Source organism: Cryptomeria japonica, chromosome 8 (assembly GCF_030272615.1).
Source record: "Cryptomeria japonica chromosome 8, Sugi_1.0, whole genome shotgun sequence".
In the NCBI taxonomy this organism is placed as follows: Eukaryota; Viridiplantae; Streptophyta; class Pinopsida; order Cupressales; family Cupressaceae; genus Cryptomeria; species Cryptomeria japonica.
Window position 1 is genome coordinate 219,751,558 of NC_081412.1, and position 5,403 is coordinate 219,756,960.

Below are 5,403 nucleotides of genomic sequence, written 5' to 3' on the forward strand. Positions count from 1 at the left end.
ACTTATATAGGCAAGGCCATATGGATATGTGAGCACACAATCATGACATGTGGCTCAATGAGAAACAAGGGTAGGTAAGAAAAAGTAGGGGTAGGTAGGAGAAATAATATCATATTCCACAAGAGGTGGATGACCCACTGAATGTGGAGTGTAATAAAAAGATAGGACCACAAAAGGTGAAATTTCTCCTACAAGCTACATCCCTATGTGCACACTTCCCTAAGTATTTCATATCTAAACTACAATGAGATGCATTATCCTAAGTTAACTTAAGTGTAATAATATCCATGATGAATAATTATTTACACCAACACCCCCCCTTAAGTGCAACTTAGGGGAATGAAGACTCAAGTCAACAATGCAAGATGGGTCCTGGCTACTAGGCCATGATAGGAACCCATGTACAATATGCAAATGCAAGAAAATGTATGCAATGCAATCTCTCACAAACGAAGAAAGGGAGAAAACCCAGCGGCAAAAAAATCCCCTCCAAAAGAGAGATGAATTTACAAAAGACTCTGAAAGAAGAAGGACAAAACCTCAAAGAGGAAAAAGTCCCCCCTATAAGAGAGGAAGGAGAAATCATCTGACCCCCCTAATGAGACATCTCACACCCCTAAGAGAGCTCATAATTGCTGGAACTTACTCTTGGTGAAACGTTTGGTGAATATGTCTACAACCTGCTCCGTTGTAGGAAAATACTGCAAATCAATGACCTGCTCTTGAATCAGCTCTTAGATGTAGTGCATATGAATCTTGATGTGTTTGGTCCACTGATTCTAGATTGGGTTCTTCAAGATTGCAATAGCACTTTGATTGTCACAATGTAGAACTGCTGGCCATGGAGTGGTGAACCCAAACTCTATGAGAATCTGCTGAAGCCCAATGGTCTCAGTCACTATGTTAACAGCTCCTCGATACTCAGCCTCAGTCGAAGAGAGAGCAATAGCATGTTTCTTCTTGCTTTGCCAACAAATGGGGCCCAAACCAAGGTAGACATTGTAACCTAAAGTAGACTTACGATCATGAAGGTGGAAGTTGTAACCAACCAAGCGAAGTCTTATGCCTGCTACATAGTGAATCCCATAGTGATGTGTACCCTGGATGTAGTGAAGGATGCATTTGGTGGCTTTCCAATGAAGCTCATGTAGTTCTTGCATGAAGTGAGAAACCATGCCAAATGCAAATGAAATATCAGGGCATGTGTGAGTCAAGTAGATGAGACTACCCACAAGCTGACGATACAATGTGGCATCAACTAGTGGAGAAGAGCACTGAGCCTCAAGCTTGACTCCTGAAAGAAAGGGAGTTGGTGCAAGATTACAATAAGCCATATGAAAGCATGCAAGTAGATAAAGAGCATACTTGGGCTGCAATAGTGTAATCTCATAAGGTGACTGTGAAATCTCTATCCCGAGAAAGTAGTGCAAAAGACCCAAGATAGTCATATCAAATCAGTCATGCAAAGCATATTTGACCCTACTAATGATGGATGTGGTGCTCCTTGTAATGATCAAATAATCAACATAGAGCACAAGTATCAAGTGAGAGTCATCCTATTGCAAAATGTAGACATTTGAATAAGAATGACACCTGGTGAACCCTGCTGAGAGAAGAAAGGAATCTATCTTGGCATACCAAACCCTGGGGGCCTACTTAAGGCCATAGAGAGATTTCCTTAGTCTGCAAACCAAGGAAGAATCCTAGATGAAACCCTGTCGCTACTCCATATAAATATGCTCATCAAGATCCCCATGAAGAAAAGAACTCTTCACATCCATCTATTGTACAACCCAACCATGAGTTGTGGCAATAGCAAGTGTCAAGCGAATGGAGTTCATCTTGGCTATGGACATAAAGGTCTCAGTATAGTCAACACCTGTAACCTGAGACAAACCTTTCGCAACAACTTGAGCCTTATACTTATCCACAGTACCATCCACTGCAAACTTGGTCTAATATATCCACTTACATCGAACCATCTTTCTCCCCTTAGGGAAAGGTAATAACCCCCATGTGTTGTTCCTCATCAAGGACTATACTCTTCCTCCATAGCTTGGTCCCACTCAGGAACCCCAGATCCTTCCCAAAATGTCTGTGGATTGGAAGTAGTAGCAATGTATGCATGTGGAAGGTCTTGCTGTTGTGATCGAGTCCTTTGTGTATCTGAAGGATCCCCAACAAGAGAACCCTATGACTCAAGTGTTTGTCGAGCCCAATGAGGTCTAGGTGGAGGTGGAGAACGAGGCTCCTCAACAACAAGTGGACCCTGTGAAGGTGTAACCATGCAAGTCAGAGTTGAAGGAGTCTCACAATCTGAATCACCGGCATCACTATCCACAAAGGAGGGAGGTGGAGGAGGTAGAGAGGCTAAGCTAGGAGATATTTCCTCAAAATGAACACTCCTCTCAATGATCACCTCATGTGTCTCAAGATCTATCAATCGATATGCCTTAACACCCTTAGGATATCCAACAAAAAGATAAGGCCTACTCTAAGGTTCCAATGCCTTGCATTTTTGCGGAGGAATGCGAGCCCATGCTGGACACCAAAAGACTCTGAAATGTCTCACAATCAGTTTCCTACCAGCCCAAGCCTCAAAAGGAGTAATACCTATCAAAGCTTTGTGAGGAACCCGATTTTGGATGTGTGCGGCACAACTGATAGGCTCTACCCAAAAGGCGGGATCAAGAGAACGTGCATGTATCATACAACTAACATTTCTTTGAGAGTTCTATTCTTACACTCTACAACTCTGTTCTATTGTGGAGTGTAAGCAATAGAATGCTAAAGATCAATCCCCTCAAATGTACAAAAATCCTCAAGTCTTTTGTTCACATATTCCCTTCCATTATCTGTGCAAAGAATCTTGACCACTTTCCTTGATTGCTTCTCCACATGAGCCTTGAATTCTAGAAATTTGTCAAACACTTCACTCTTATGAATAAGAAAGTAGACCCAAGTGAAGCGAGAGTAGTCATCAATGAAGATGAGGACATAGCGGGCCTTACTAAATGAAGGTGATGGAAATGGATCTGCTATATCACTATGAACAAGTTGAAGAACTTCCAAAGCTCTCCAAGCTTTCCCCTTATCAAACTTCTCCTCGGTATGCTTTCCCATGGAACATCCTGAACATACATCCTCTAAAAAACTGATTTGAGGTACACCTGTTACCATGTCTTTAGTGCTGAGTTGATGAAGATAGTGGTAGTTGAGGTGACCAAACCGCTCATGCCATAGCTTACTTTCTGAATTTGAATGAGTAAGTAAGGCCCTAGAAGGAGAACTTGGCATAAAGTGGGAGAATGAATAAAACCTTGAGTTATTATTGACTTGTCCCTCTGCTACCAAGGAATCATTATCAAGTTCCTTTACCACAACTGAATCGGGTGTAAACTCAACCTTTTTCCCATTCCCATAATGAGTGATTTGGTAGATAGAGAGAAGATTGGTAGACAAGTTAGGAACATAGAGAACATTCTCAAATGTTCCATTATCCATGTCAATTGAACCTTTCCCTTCAACCTTAGCTTGAGTATCATCACCTATTTAAATGTGAGGTACCTTTGATGGCTCCAATCAAGAAAACTACTCCTTTGTAGAACCCATGTGATAAGACGCACCCGAGTCAAGTATCCACTGTTGTGAAGATCGTGTTGTAGCCACAAATGCTTGCCCTTTTCCCTTAAGCTCTGAGGAAGAGGAAGGAGATGAATCCTTCTTGTTGTAGGTGGATGGAAAGTTGATGTTGTTTTTCTTAAGAAGATTTGTCAACTCATCAACTTGCTTGGTGTGGCATCGATGCTCATCATGACCATACTTCTTGCAATAAGCACAAGTTGGTTTATCCTTCTTAGGTGGAGTCCCCTTCTTGGAAGAGGATGAAAAATTGCCTTGTGATGGAGAGGATGATTGTCCTTTTTCCTATTGTGGCTTTGACTTAGATTTCTTATTCTTCTTGTTGGAATCTTTGCCTTGACTCCCTTGACTCCCTTGATTAGCCACCAAAGCCTTGTACTTTGAAGACTTGAGAAGCCCCATGTTCAACAACTTAGATTGTTCCAATATCAACATTTATGTGAAAGAATCAAATGAAGGCATAGTGTAGGAACTTCCCACTATCAAACGATGAGTTTGGAAGCTAGAAACAAATGTTGCATATTCAAGTACAAGCTTGTCCAACAAGTTGAATATCAACTAAGCATCCTTTTTGTCAATTCCACAATCCTTAAGCTTAGCTCTTAGCTCATTTTCTTTGGTGACATAATCTTGGCTTGTATCAAAACTCTTGGGATCCAAGTTGGTGAGCTCATTGTCAATCTTGTAACCTCTAATTTCATCAATTTGACCATACAATTTCTGAAATACTTCCCAAGCCTCTTTGATTGTAGTACACTTCTCAATGTGAAAAATGAGGTCATTTGATACATAATTATGCAAAGTTCCAAGAGCCATGCAATTCTTAGTGAGCCATTCTGACTGAGCATTAGGATCAACCTTAGGATCAGGTGGTGTTGCTATTGTTCCATCTATGTAATGCATGAGTCCTTTTTCCATTAATTTGCTTCATGTTTTAATTTTCCAAGATGCATAATTATATGGAGGTAAAGGTGGAAATTTATGAGGACTCATAGAAACAAAAATGAAAGAGCACAAGGAAAGAGAGGCACAATCACACAAGACACCCCCCCCAAATTCACTCAATCAAAGAACCCCCCCCCCAAAAAAAATTAAAAAAATGATGATTTGGCACTTTATACTTAGTGCATGTACAATGGGCCACTTGCAAAAAACGGCAAAGTGGACTTTTGATTTCAACTTTACAACTGCCTCAATGAGGCCAAAGGAGACTCAAACTGATAATGCAAGAGATCTAAACTAAGATCCAAGCAAATTACAAGTGCCAAGTAGGCCAAAGAAGACCAATATCTGAAAGTATAATATCCACTCAAAATCTCTGAAAAATGATCATAGATTATGAAAGTAGACAAAAAAAATATGCACTTTCAAAAAAATGACTCCTAAAAAGGAGGTCGTATGAGCTCAAACGAAGTATTTGAAGTTGCAAAATTGAGGATTGGATAGTTACAGCTGAGAGAATCTAAAAATTATGAGAAACTTGTGCACCAAAATCAGAAAATAACCACACCACTGCGGAGAACGCAAAAAATTAGCCCAAATCAAAAAACATTGCACCAAAAAAGGAGCAAAATTGAGCAAGTTATGAGCCTCCAAAGTTGACCCAAAAAAACAAATTGCTCAATGGAGGGGTCTAAAATTTTCAAAAAAATGCTAATGTAGGATAAGGTCAACAAAGCACTCTATTAAATTTGACGGTCGTATGACAGTCAAAATGGTTGTCGCACCCCTTGGCTGACCGTACGAAAAAGCTGACTGGCA